At 40.9% G+C, this 14,816-nt stretch overlaps 1 protein-coding gene across 3 annotated transcripts in view; it reads left to right on the top strand.

The window, feature by feature from the left end:
- pacsin1b (protein kinase C and casein kinase substrate in neurons 1b) overlaps nucleotides 1-14,816 on the top strand; it is a 54,893-nt gene that overhangs the window by 19,183 nt on the left and 20,894 nt on the right. The window contains exon 1 of one of the 3 annotated variants that reach the window (XM_034681436.1): nucleotides 14,024-14,287. The exons of the other annotated variants lie outside the window; for them this stretch is intronic. The gene's annotated coding sequence lies outside the window, so the exon portion shown is untranslated. Of the gene's footprint in view, nucleotides 1-14,023; nucleotides 14,288-14,816 lie in introns of those variants that run through there. 3 annotated transcript variants of the gene reach the window in all.

A 14,816-nucleotide genomic window follows, 5' to 3' on the forward strand; every position in this document is an offset into this window, starting at 1 on the left:
GAGTTATCCTGTCTTAAGGCAGGCAAGCCAGTAGCAAAATCCAGCCGACTCATCTCACTTGCCTCTGAGCTTGACAACGCAACAGAAATCATCAGGGTGGGTGGTCGTCTTCGCCGCAGCAGCGACCTCACATTAGACGCGGTTCACCCTATTGTCCTTGACCCTCAGCATCCCCTCACTAGGCTGATCATACAGGATTATGATGCCAGTCTGCATCATCCTGGACCAGAAAGGGTATTTGCTGAAGTCAGGAGGAAGTATTGGGTGCTTCGTGGGCAAGAGGCAGTCCGCCGACACCAGAGGAAGTGCGTTGAGTGCAGGAAGTGGAGAGGGCGACCTGAACCACCCAAGATGGCTGACCTTCCCCCAGCTAGACAGCGAGTTTTCAGACCAGCTTTCTACTCCACAGGTGTTGACTGCTTTGGGCCCTACATCATCAAAGTTGGCCGCAGGAATGAAAAGAGATGGGGAATACTGTTCAAATGCTTAACAACAAAATCTGTACTTGCTGCTAGTATAGTGGCGGTTTCGAAAACAGTCTGTGTTGTTGCTGGATACACCACTTCTTGTTGTTGGTGAGCAGGGGAAGAAGCTTTTTTTTTTTACTTTCGGTTTCGCTCAGAGGGAGAGAGGCAGAGAAGGGAGAAGACCTTGGGAAAATAATTCAGGTTCAGGTTGCAGCTAAGGCCATTTTCAAGGGATTAGTCATCTGGTCTTTTAAAGCAGTGGTTCCCAAAGTGGGGGTCAGGAGACACTAAATTGAGGGGTTGTGAGTTGTCTTCCAGAGTTTTTATTTTTTTTCCAAAGTAATCTAAAGTTGGGTTTTTTACCCACTAATGTAAAAATATATTTAAAAAAAAAAGTAAAATCTTGCAATTAAAAATGTCTTTCTCTGTTGCCTATTCACTCCCGGCTTTTATGATAACTTCTTTTAATTTATCATTATAATGTATTTGTATTTTTACTTTAATATTCTATTGTTTTATTTATATTGAACTCTTAATTTTGATTATCTTATTAGTATTTTTTATTGCTATTTTTAGTGCTTTTATTCATCTTAGACTTTTACCTTCTATTGACTTATTTCACAAAGTTTTCCCTTTGTTGTTAACTTACATGTCCTTGCAATTGGTGTGCATTAGTCTCTCTACTAATCTAAATCCATTTCTGCTTTATGTTTATTCATGATATATCTGATTTTTATTGAATTTTTTTCAATCGTTGTAAAGCCCTTCGAATTGCATTTGATTTGTATGAAAGGTGCTTTATAAATAAAGCTTGATTGATTGATTGAGGTTAGGGTAAGTTAACAGTAAATTAATAAAAGCATCAGTAGCAGCAGGTTAATTGAAAACAGCACAGGAAACACAGCCACGTGTGCATGTAGGTGTTTAATTTTCTGCAGACCAGCTGAATGAAGTATGAAGCTACATGTAATCACTTCGAGGGACAGCAGGGGGTTGTGAATCTTTGGCACCACATAAGTTTTAGAAGGTGAATTCTCTGGATGAATCTTTAGGCCTCATACAAAGTGTCTGTGTGTTCATGAGGACATCATCTGGTAGTGACCTGAATGCACCTCTGTACTATAGAGCTGCATGGCCGCACAGTGCTGCTCTGAAGCTGCTGATCTGCAGGCTGCTGCTGAGATTCTGCTGATTCAGACTCTATAAGTCCCTGCAGTGAACTCAGAGAGTACAGACACAACAGGGGATTTCTAATCAGAGTCTGAGAAGAAGTGTTCAACTCCTCCTGAACGCCACAGTGTGCTTGATTTGTCATTCGTGACTGATTTGCTAAATCAATCTCAGGTAGAAAGTGGGACATTTTTGGACCTGTGCACTTTAAAATCAAACACACAAGCTTTTTACTCAAGCATAGAAAAAGTTTGACGATGAAATAACAAATCAATGAGCTTATCAATGAACAGTAGTCTAAAAATATATTTTTAATGTAAATTTGTCAGTAAATTATTACCTTTTTTGAGGGTATGCCCAGGACTGGTCGATATATTAAGTGTTTAAGATATCTCGATATGTTGTTTATATGGATATAGTTATTCTGCGCCAGAATCACAATACCTCTTTTCCAAGCAGTCGCCACTTTACTGTATTTCTCTTGTGGTGGGATTCACCCCACTTTGGGAACCACTGCTTGAAAGGACCAGATGACTAATCCCTTGGAAATGGCCTGAGTATTTGCTGCAACCTGAACCTGAATAATTATTTTCCCAACCTTGAGTCAGCAGTTAAGAAAATAAGCATATAGTTTTAATCTTAGTTATAATATACTTTTCTGGTTTTCCTCTGATGTGTGAGCTGATCTCCCTCTCTTGAACGACTTACAGTGATCAGCAGTGAAGGCCTTAACCTGCAGTGTGATGTCTCGGGGAGATATGGCCTGAGAAGATAAAAGGGCTTGAAAAGAATCGATAATGCATTTAAGTCTAATGTAATTCAACCAAGTACAGCTGCTGCTATGAGTACCATTGAGCAAGTGCCCTGGGGAAAGCTTATTATGAATCAACATCCTGCGAGTACATGCATGTTTCCATTTCCCTGAGTGTAATGAATCAGTGTGGACCTCTCCTCTGCCGCGCTCAAGACTTTATAAAAGCATCTCACAGCTGAAGAAGAACAAGGAGAGGCTATCAGAGGCTGCTGGCTGAGGGTTTGCTCCGCTCTTCTGAGGCCAGAGCGTGTCAGATTTATCGTGTCAGTGAGGAGCTTCACAGCCACAGGAGGAGGAGGAGGAGGAGGAGGGAGGAAGAGGGGCTTGATGTTGCTATGGTGACTGGGTCTGTTAAAGATGGGGTCTGTGTGCAGCAGAGAGAGCCTTGTCTGCATTTTCAAAGCAGGGCCGCAATTAACAACCATCCTGATAGTGCTGATCATTTTATGGATTCATATAATTACTCACTCGGCTAATGAAGCGTCAAATGCTTGTTACAATTGTATTCAGCACAGTTATGATTTTAATGAAGTATTTGTGTGTGTGTGTGTGTGTGTGTGTGTGTGTGTGTGTGTGTGTGTGTGTGTGTGTGTTTCATTATCACAAAGCAGCAAAAGAAAGGCTGAAACTGAAACTAGCCAACATACTGTAGGATATTTTGTAAGATGACCTGAACAGAATTCTAGCTGTCAGTCTGGACTGAGTGTGAAGGTTCCCAGTCATCAGGTCATGATAATCTTAATCTTGATCTAAAGGGAACTGGACTTGGTTGAAGTTCTTGAAGATGTTTCACCTCTCATCCCAAAGCCTTTTCAAATGACTCACCTGTGAGAGAAGATGTTAACTCTCGAAGACAACCGACAACCAATACTGTAATCACGATGATCACGGTGATTATGAATGCACTGATGACCCATGGAAAAGTATGTTTTCAGCTCTGTCCACTTGTTGGTTTAGAGTCAAAGTCCAGTTGCCTTTGGAATCATGATTTGAGTCACTCTTTATTCTTTCTATTGATTTATTGATCGAATATTTTACCTCAAAAGAAAATGAGTACGTGTAGTGTTTCTCTAGTAAAGTATCTGCTTTAATATGTTAATAAGATAAGATAAGATAAGATAATACTTTGTTGATCCCAGGGGGCAAATTCAGTTGTTGCAGCAATATACACTTAAGCACAAATTGAGAATAAGTTTAAATAAGTAAAGATTTTTGGAATTTTTGGGAGTGACAACAAATTCCAAGTTTTCCAAAGTCTAATTTAGTGAATCAGTCATGAAAGGCACAGGGACTGTCTTCAGGCACACTAGCTTGAGTCAATGAATCGGTTTAAAAAGCCAACAATAGTTTGGGGCATAAAGTTTTAAAAATAATCAGGAAAGAGGAACGCCAACCAGTTTCATCCCTCATGGAGTCTTCATCAGGGCTTTGTCGAAACCAGAAGTTATTTCCATCATTGAATTGACAATCAATCAATTAACTCTTGATTAGTAAGGTCATTTTTTGACACAAAAAACAGCTATTAATCCTGGTGCCGGCTAGCGAGGGTGATGATGTTTAATAGTTTTGATAGCTAAACGCGAACATCCCTAAGCAGCAGGTTAATCTATTTGAGAGGCTCAAACAGAATAGTATTTGGTTTTTAAGAGAACATTTAGGGAACACATTGATTATCAAACTTAAATGTTAGGATGCTTGACTAAGAATCAGTTTCCTGTAATGTAAACTTCAGTAATTGAGAGTGAAAGTGTAACTGAGCAGCAGCCAGCACACTGAGTGCATCTCTGATGTAGTTTCCTCTCAGTGGCTCTCTATCAGCCCGAGGACTTCTCACTCACAACAACAAAAACAGGGGCTTTTTGTGCACGTGTGTGTAAGTGTGTTTGTGCGGGTCTCATAGCTTTTAGCAGCTGCACTGTCTCTAAATGAGTCACTTCCATTTTCCTGCCCAGTGTATCAGCTTCTGTGAGTGTTTGTTCACACTTTGAGTCGAACAGCTGAACCAGCGGCGCTTCAATTAAAGCCGTGTCCTGCACCGCCTCTCTGCTGGGGAGGAAAAGAAGGTGATTGATTAGAAACGTACTGGGATGGAGAGCACAGAGGGTCCTCCCCCCTCGCCCTTGAGTATTGATTACATTCTTGCAACCCTGAAGTGTGAGATATCAGCGCTACAGAACAGTAAAAGGTGCTCCACAACTTAACCACAGCATACAAATGTGTTGAAGACTGTTTGAAGTTGAAATATTAAATATCCAGAAGTGAGAACAAGACAGCTGTGTGGGCTCAATTTTAAGCATCTATGCTCACTGTCACACACAGCACCTGCAATACATATATAGATGAGGCTCCTGATGGTGTCTCACAGTAACAAGCTGGCTGCAGTTTGTGTCTGAGTTTCATTGCCTCACAGAGGTGCTGCAGTAGATTCTAAATACAAAGTGAAAACGTGATGCTATAAATACCTCCATCATGTTTCAAAGATCAGGAAGAAGAACTCCTGAAAAGGAGGATGATGTCTGATCAAAAGCTCAGAAACTGCTCCTAAAGGAAACGTGTGTTTGCGATTGTTTGGTTGTCTATATGTTATAAAGTATTTGTTTCTTTTTAAACGGCATTGAATTGATCAAACTCTTTCAGCTTATGTTGTGTAGAAATCTCACTATGTATGAGGTAAATTCTCATCATATATCCATAAACAGCATATTAGTGTTCTTTTATGAACACCATTATTAAAACACGACTTAGGGAAATTCTGAACAACAAAACATATTCAGCCTGATTTGGCCTGGTGGATCTGACTGTAAATGATTCACATCTCACACTATTATACATTGTTTCCCCTCTTTTGCATTTCAGTACATGAGTAAATGCATTGAAAATTTGCCTTTTTTTTGGTCTCAGCACACCATAAGGGCCTGTGTCCACTCGCATCGCTTCTCCTTGACACCCAGGTTATGAAGATTGTCTCATAATACTACAGCTTCCCTGACTGTTCACTCTGCTTTAAACTGTTCTGTTTGCTTAATATTTGCTTTTATTCAAGGAACATTATTTGTTTACAAAGAAAATATAAAGCACCAGGAAGGAACCATGCCAAGGCGTTAACAGCAGCAAATCAGACCTGGTAATTGCACCCTTCAAAATAGAAGTGTGATCAGTTTCTCCCCTTTTTATTGTTGTTGAAAAAGGTGATATTGGAAGCCCCACCCCTTCTTTATATGGAGGAGGGAGTGATATTGATGTGTATGGCACATAGACTGTATAGATAATGGACGTAGTATCCGTGACGTCACCTATCTGTTTCTGAAGCGCTGTTTTGAAGCCAATCGTCGGCGGGAGCCATATTGGAAATGCTGAACTCAACATAACTTCTGTCGAGCTAGTTTGAGGAAAACAGGCAGGCTTTAAGCCTCCTCTCCAACAGCTACAGTGTTCCTCTCCAACAGCTACAGTGTTCCCGCCTGTCAACCAAGTCAGCTATGCCTCTCATAATGGAAACCTCCTAATAGCTTAGAATTTATGAAAAATTCACCCCTGTACAGTGTGTGCCTAGAGAGAAATGAGCTATCCAGACTACACTTGTTTTTTGTACCAGGCTGTAAAAATGTTTATTTCTGCTGTGAAGATCGGCCTGTTTTGAATTTGTGTGTATGTGGTTTCTGGTACTTCCAGCCTCAAGCGGACACTCGAGGAACTGCAGCTTTTAGCACTTCCTCATTAGCCGGAGGTTGCCACTTGGTGCAGAGTTGTTCCAAAAGTTGAACCATTTTCAACTTGGACAGCTAAAGATGCTGCGACCAAAAACAGCTAACATTAAGGCTCCAAGATCGCTGATTGCTGAAAATGCTGAACTGAATTTGTTTTGTGTAGAGAATTGGCACTGCAGTGAAAACAATTCTGTTAGTGGACACAGGCCCTAACGCTCGTCTTTACCAAGACTTCATGATGAGTTAACACATTAGAGCTTGTGGATTTTCAGAAATAGAAATGCTTATTGAAGTTCTTATTAGAATGGGGGGTGGACTTCTACTCCATGACCTCCAGACTTTGTCAAATCAAAGCTGAAAAAACCAAACTCCATTATACGATTGCGTTTTCCACAAGTAATAAGAGCACACCAGCAGCCCTTTCAGCTCTTGTTCGGCCTGCACAGGGATCATTTATGACTTCCTTCTATAATAGGATATGACACGGGGGTCAAATGGAGTGAGCCCCCTGGGGAGAACATGATTAGATGATACACAGATGGCATGATACCATGATACCAGCATCTGTCTGCATGGAGAGTGAGCTGGTTTTATTAGAGTTTTTCATGCTTTATTTCTCAGATAACAATCTTGATCAGTTGCTTCTGTGTCTCTGTCTATTATCGGAGGATGCCTATCTGTCTGCTCTGATTCACTTTATCCGCAGTGTCACACTAAATAACAAAAGAGCTTTAAGTATTCGCGCTCTGAAGTGGAGAAGCATTCATTACACTCTCCTCTCTGGGACTTCTTTGTGAATCATTTCACTGATCGCCGTTATTTTGAAAAGCGGAAGTTCTCTTACACATGCATTATTTTTAAAAATATTGACTTTAGCAGGCTTGATATTTCCTTTCCCACATTATTCAGTCTTTGCACGTAGCACTCTGCATCAGCGTATTGATCGAGCGGATGGATCACAGCTAACCTGATGCCCTGATGTCTGTCCTCCGCAGAACGTCTTTATCTAACCACCTGTGTCTCCTCTCTCTGATCTTTCTGTCAGCCTTTATCTTCCTGACGGGTGACTTCATGTCTCAGAGTCTCCTCTGCCTGACCACACAGCGCCTCTCTGAGGAATGTGTGTGACAAGGGAGAGCCTTCAGTCCCCACCCTCTCTGCAGCTAGCTAATTATTGATGGTCTAATGTGTCTGTTCAAGGATCTGTCAAAGTTCAGTCCTGCAGCGTGCGTGCGTGTGCTCGTGTGTGTGTGTGTGTGTGTGTGTGTGTGTGTGTGTGTGTGTGTGTGTGTGTGTGTGTGTGTGTGTAAAAGGCGTGCCAGACCACAGGATGTGTCATGGTTTCAGGTGTCAGTTCACCTGTAGACTGTCAGAAAATACTTTTAGTGAAGCTGCTGAGGACCGGGTGACCGAAGAGCGGAGAGACCAGGTTCAGTAAACTGCTTTGATCTGTATGGACATGTCGTATTTTAGACATCCATACTTTACTTGTAGTCTATTCTTAATGTTGCAGTGCTGAATTTGCACTTTTAGCTTGCTCCAGTCATACTTTTCCTGTAAGCTGTCATTTAAAAGATGTTGTGCTTTGAATTGGTGAATGGAAGTGAGCTTACTCTATGAGTTCAAGTGTGATTCTAAAGAGCTCATGGTCAAAAACAGCCAAGCTAGTCATCTCAGTTAGATTAAGTACATGTGGACCTTGATCTGTTTCCTATCGTATTGAAGGTGTGAACTTTAAAGAATGCTGTGGATTTAGTATTGCACACTTGTTGCAATGGCAGCAGTGTTTTTAAAAAGGGTCCAAATTGATGCAGCACAGCCTGAGACATCGTCATTCCTGAGTCTCTTTCTTGATGGTAACCTTATATTTGCAAGATGCATGTTTTTTTCTCTCTTTCACCCCGAAAATGCTGTTTCATCTCAAATGAAACCAAAAGTTAACATCATGTGTTGTTAGAGCCAAAAACATGATATCATCACGGGCTTTGTCACTCCCTTTTTACATCTTTATTGTTAAATGACAAACAAAATGATTCATCTTTTGACTCTATGTCTCATTACAGTGCTGAAATTACATTTTTTTAAATTATGTTTTTTGGGCTTTTTGCCTTTATTATATAGGACAGCTGAACAGAGACAGGAAATGTGGGGAGCAGAGAGCAGGGGAAGACATGCAGGAAATGGTCCGGTCTGGAATCGAACCAGGGACCCCTGCGACGGGGACTGTAGCCTGTACGTGGGGTGCTTAGACTGCTAAGCCACCAGCGCCCCGAAATGACATTTCTTAACATCATGAGTTCTTCTTTGGCTTAATCTGCATTCTACAAATCGACCTACAATTAAACGTGATAGCTGACATTTCAGTCTGATTACCTACTTGTGGCTAATGTAGCTTTGATCTACTGATCGTAAGCAAAGCAAGGTGTGGGCATCAGAGGTGTGGCAATTTCATCTTTTCTCCCCCCAACACATCTAGAATTTTACTGTCATTAGCATCATTATTCATGTTTGATTCATTTTCAAAGATGTAGTGTGGTTATGGACACGACCTTGAGTGGCATCACTTGAGGCTGTGAGTCACATTTTTTAACCACTGTTAGTGTGCCGCAGTGCTCTGACATCTTACACAAAATACTTTGAATATAGTTTTTTAATATTCAGTTTTCCTTTATACAGACTTTTTATGTATTTTGACATTTCATTACTTAGTTGACACACTGTTGGACACTTCCTGTGTGTTTCTTTAAAGGTAGACACAGAGATACATGTGACTAAGGGCCTGTGTCCACTAAACGCATTTTTTATCAACCCAAATTTCAGAGCGATTCCCACTGGTTCTTACTGTTGCTATGTTATCTAAGTTGCCCACAGCACGTCTGCTTCCTTTGGTAATGACTGTTTAGTCCGTTTTAAATAACACTTCTGAATATATTCTTTCATTTAATTTAATTTTATAAAGAAAGGGTAAAAACAAAATGCTCTAGTTAGTTTCTCCTTTTTACAGACCTCTGCCATTGTTGTTGACAACGTTGACATCAGCAGTCCCACCCCTCCCTGACTTTGATGAGTCGTGATGAAAAAGGGACACTGACAAGAGGGGTGTTACAAAAGTTTAGCTATCTTCTGTGATGTGTGCTGACAACAAACAGAAGCTAGTTAAAATTCACCCTCTTCCACAGTGTATTGCAACCATCTGATTCGCTGCTCAAAGCATGCTGGGATAACTAGCAAACTGAGCTAGCAGCAAAATTTTCAACCCATAATAAGAAAAAGGTGATATATTGTTAAGTGAATAAACCTGGTGGGGAGCTGTGAGGTGTTGAGAGCGTTTTGGAATCAGTACATGCACTAAAAACACTGAACCGCATCAGTTTAATTTATTTATACAATATGTATAGAAAAAACTGACAACAGCCATCCCATGCAAGTATCATAGTGTTTGTAGAGAACGCTAATTTGCAACACCTGTCCCTAGAAGGGCTTTTGAGAGAATACAATATTAAAGCAGTGAGTTAAAATAAAAAAATCAATTGTATGACAAGTACAACAAAATACAATAAAACACACACACAGCAATGAAAAAACATGCAAAAATCAGACATGAGTGCAGGTTTTTTGTTTGATTTTGTAAAAAATAAGGGCATTGTCAGCTGAAAGACAGCCTACACAGGCACAGGCCCTAAGGTGTGACGACATTGACCTACATGTTAGCAATCAACTTTTGCCCCAGCTATTCAATGTGAAACTTATGTAGCTGCTAAAAACAGGACTAGGAATTTAATTGCCAAGATAAATCTTATAGAGACTAGCGATGGGAAGTTCGGCTCCTTTCAGAGAGCCTAATGGTTTGTGTGTTGAAAACCCTTTTATGTACAGTGTTTTTATGAGAAGCCTTATAATTGCCAAATTTTGTGCATTTATTCCGTTACAAAACCATTCTTGCTTTTGTTTAGTATTTGAATCAAACTTTTTTATTGTACAATTTAACAAAAAACTGCAAACATATCCACAGAACAGAACCAGAACCAGAACCAAACTCAAGCAAACAGAACCAGAACCAAACTCAAGCAAACATAACCAGAACCAAACTCAAGCAAACACAACCAGAACCAAACTGGAGCAAACATTATTAATGTCCTCAGTGCAGGTTGGTATTGAGAAAAATCAGATGCCTCAGCTTGGATGGGCTGATCCGATTTTTCCTCTCAGTGAGTATTTGCCCTGTCTTTGAGAAGACTCTTGGAAGGAACAGATTTTCATGATACACAGCCTCCCCTCCATCACCTGTATCCTATATCTTCACATGTGTTTGGCCGCATTGGCCACCATGCTGACCAATCAAAACAAAGTTATGCTGTGAGCAGAGCTGGGGCTGAACACTGAGAACTAAGCAGCGAAAGAAAAAAACTGGGAGCCGGCTCTCTCTCGATGCGAGCCGGCTCTTCTGATTCACTATAAAGCATCGGCTCTCAGAGCCGCAGCTTTTGATCATCACACATCACTAGTAGAGACCCATGAATCATTGTCAGCTGCCTGAAAATGTTTCTTTCATTGTGTTTGTTCTTCTGAGCCTTTTTCCAATGGCGCCCACATTTCTTTTATTTATGTCAACTTCACATATCTGTAAGAGAAATGACACAACAGCAACCACACCTGACTGCCACCTACTGTAGTAAGCAACACCACCAGATCAGCAGAGGGTTAAGTGGCTTTTATGGAGGCTTCATAGATAATACCAACAGCTGATAGCAGCTCAGAGGCGTTTTCATCGTTCATATTGGTTTGCTGCTTCGACTACAAATGGAAATCCTTAATGTTTTTTAAAGCTACATCTAATTGTTGGAGGCTGTTGGTAATGATAGTAATCTCTGTACCTCTGTAGAGGAGTGTTTAAATGTTTTATAGCATTACACATCAGTTTAAGTCATATTAATCCAGGCTTTAGTGTGTAGCAAGTACAAGTGTTTAGTGCTGTTGAGCCGTAATTCTTTGTAAATACCAACCTGTCCTCCAGGGGTGAAACTCATCACTCACACACAGCTGGTGTTCGTTCCTGTCGGCGTACCCACTCGTATGGATCTCTTGTTTTTATAGTCCACTAGTCTGGACGTGACATTAGATTACATCCAACCTTAAAGGACTTCTCCACGTGAGTCACATTGGTCATCGCCTCTATCTGTTTACCCTGCGGTTTGCATTATTGATGAATGTGGCTCTATATATAGGGCCTGAATCTGATGAGGGCGGCAGCAGCAACGCGGTTTATCCTGAGGGAGAGAAGAAGTGCTGCACTTGAGTAATGAGGCCAAGATCTCACTGAGCACGCTCTGTTTGTGCTCAGAGGACAGAGGGACACAGAGAAAGACCGTCTGTTTTATAAATATGTGTGGGGATGTGAAGATGTGACTGATAGTGTGATTTGAGTAAAAACAAGTGTAACAGAACTCTGTATCACCATGTTGTGTGTCTTCAAAGTCTTTGTCCTTCCCTCACTCATCACCACTGCGGTCTGTCTGTCCCCCACCTCTCTGCTCTGTTTACATCTTCGTCCTCTCAGCTGAGACCGGGACAGAGGTCGCCCTCTTGTTCTCCTGGTTTGTGCACGACTGATATGTTTTGGTGTGTGTCTGTGAATTAAACAGCGCTGCCAGGAGAGGGAGGCAGCTGCTGAAATGCTGTTTCACAGTACAGATGTTGTGTTTTGTAGCTCTGACTTTGCTGTCTCTTTCAGAACAGTTTTATAGCTCCACTTTGGTCCTAAACTTTATGATAAGTTGTGTAATTATTAGACACTTTATGGCTGCCATGTCAACAGCACAGCCTTGCCTACGGCCTTCAAATTCCTTCCAGCTCATGTTTATCAGGGTCAACTCCCCCTGTCATCGTCGTTATCTCAGGTTAGTTAGTCCGCACCCTTACTTGAGTCCATTAAAGGATTTCTGTGAATTAAAATCTTTCCTCTTTTGTCATCAGGACAGCAGAAACGTTCTCTCATCTACATTCTGCAGCTTTCCCTCTTCAGTCATCCCTTCAGAATTTTCCAAATCTGTTTATTTGAATTGTTACACATCATACACATAAGATCAACTTAAATAAACTAAGCAAGTGATGTGTTTATATTAAAAGAAAACAAAAATAACTAGATATGTGAATAAATTAGTTAATTGAAAAACACAAAAGTGATAATGATGAATAATTTTAATTATTTAACATAGAAAATAAATTAATAGAGAAGAGAAAAAAATAAAATAATGACAATTAAAACACAATAAAATAAATAGGTTATTATTTGAAATGAATAAATATATAAAGTTAAAAAAATACTAAAGTTAAAAACAATAATAACAAAAAAAAAAGGATCAACACTATAATCCCTTCAGAATGTTAAGTTTTAGGAAGGCAGCCCTTCCAGACTTAGCTTTAAGACAGAATCAAGTTGAAAATTTAATCTGTGCTTTTCATAAAGCTGAGTTCTTGTAAAATATTGAGGTTAGCCTGGGAGCAGTGTGGCAGCAAAGTTAATACACAAACTGTCTGTCATCTCTCTCTGGTGATTTCCCTTTAAATGTACTTATAGCAGATCAGAGACTTTTCATGAGCAAGTATTAGAATGATAAAAAAAAGTACTTTATTTGAAACAGAGTGTTTTATTCTGAAATGAACCAGATGTTTGAATTTTGTTTTGCTGCCTTACTTCCTGTTCTGCTCGATCTTCTCTGTTGAGATTGATGCACCGTGCTCCGAAATGCGGCAAACATAGAAGTATTGCGAATCTGATCCGGAGGGCTCCGACCTTCTGGATCAGAGGCGGAGCCAGAGCACAACAGAGCAGATCCAGTGGAAGTTAACACATTGACTAGAATAGAAACCATCAACTCCGGTACTGTGATGGATCGGAGACCGACCGGACCCGGATCCGATGGAATATGGCCGTTAGTCAGCAGCCATACAGTTCTGTGAGGAACTTCTTCAAAATAACAAAACACAAAAACAAAATTGAGGTTGAGTGAAAACTTTGCTGGGTCAAATTAGCAAACCATAACTCTACAACAAGTATGCACTGAGAGCAAGGCAACAGCAGAAGAGGGAGCTATTATTGATTGATAGTTCAGTGACTATAGAATAGTATTTCTGCTTGAAATGCTTATCCTTACCACTTGCCTTAATAGTTACATTACAGCAAGATGCATCAGCACGGGAAAAACGTTGTCTATTGGATGAGCAGTTGTGGCTCTCTGAGTTAGGGTTGGTTATGCTAAAGATTGTTTCCTTGCAACAATAAGAAAAAATCTGTGGTGCAGCTATAGCTTTCTGCAGGCTGACATTTTGAAAGTGCTCTGTCTGATTTTGGCTTCAGTTGGCTGCATGAGTTGCAATCATCCCGTAATCTGCAGGATCTGACTTTTGATTTTTCTAGTTCAGTCACTAAAGTCATCAGAAATAAACCCCAATTGTTTGTTTAAGCATTTCATTGTGCAGATAAATTTATGACCTGAAAAATCAGGCTTTCATGACGATTTCACAGCTGAAGCATTTTTATAAAGCATTGACTTGACAAACTCTTCACATATCTGCAGAGAGGACACCTGTTTGAGGAGATAAAAATAGTTCCACTTCAGCAATAATGTCTGCATTGGTTTTTTGATGTTTCTTATTTTAGAAATGAAGCCGTTGCCTCAATTTCTCCAAAGTGTGATCATGAAGCAGCTCACACATCCACACTCCATCTACAGTACAGTTCATAAAGAGCAGCAGCCCACCTACTCCACCCTCTTTACCCACCCTCCTCCCCCTCTTCTCTGCTGCTCTGTCTGAACCATTCAAGCAAAGCACCACAGGATTATCCCTCTCTCATTGAGAAACACACACACACACACACACACACATGCATACACGCAGCCTTTCCTGAACAGCACTCTGGGCAGGAAGAGCTCAGATCACAGATTAGTACTCCTCTTCCTCTTATGCACGCTGATTCTCCATCTCTCCGTCAGTCAGTCAGTCAGAGAGGACACAACAACTAAGGGAACAGGAGGAGAGGAGGCGAGAGAGGGGCTGACTGCTGGAGGAGCCCACGTGTCTCTTTTCTCCTCGCTGCAGCCTGAGCCGCTGTTAATGGAGGACTGGGGGTAAGCTTTTGTTGCTGTGGCGGGGGGCTGTGCTCTCTCTGTGTCTGGGTGTAGTTCTGCTCTTTGTCTGGGAGGTCTGACTCTCTTGACATGTTGATGCTGCTGGTTTTGCTGTGCTGTGAGTCGCGCTGCTTTTTTTTTTTAGCTTTCTCTGGACTTGTTTTTGAGAGATGTGGAGCCCTGATGCTCTTTCAGTCTGTTTCTTGTCTGTGAGAATCTTCGGCCGAGGCTTCAGGTTGTGCTGATGAAAGAGGAGAAAGGATGAGGAATAACCCAAAGCAGAGTGAAGCTGACTGAACCTTGCATGGTGCTGCCAGTGTTTTGGTTTTGTGACTGTGTGTGTGCATGGTAAGGTATTGTCTGTGTACAAAGAATAAGTCCAGACATAGAGTGCTTAAAATCAGAAACACAGCCAGCTTGATGTCACTATTTCTGATTCAGTTCTTCTCCACTTTCTGGGTGTGATTGTACAGTGGAAGAAGATTTTGAGTGTCTTTTTTCTTACTCCACGATCGGCCGTTCTTTCCTG

The sequence above is a fragment of the Notolabrus celidotus genome, chromosome 1, assembly GCF_009762535.1.
Source record: "Notolabrus celidotus isolate fNotCel1 chromosome 1, fNotCel1.pri, whole genome shotgun sequence".
In the NCBI taxonomy this organism is placed as follows: Eukaryota; Metazoa; Chordata; class Actinopteri; order Labriformes; family Labridae; genus Notolabrus; species Notolabrus celidotus.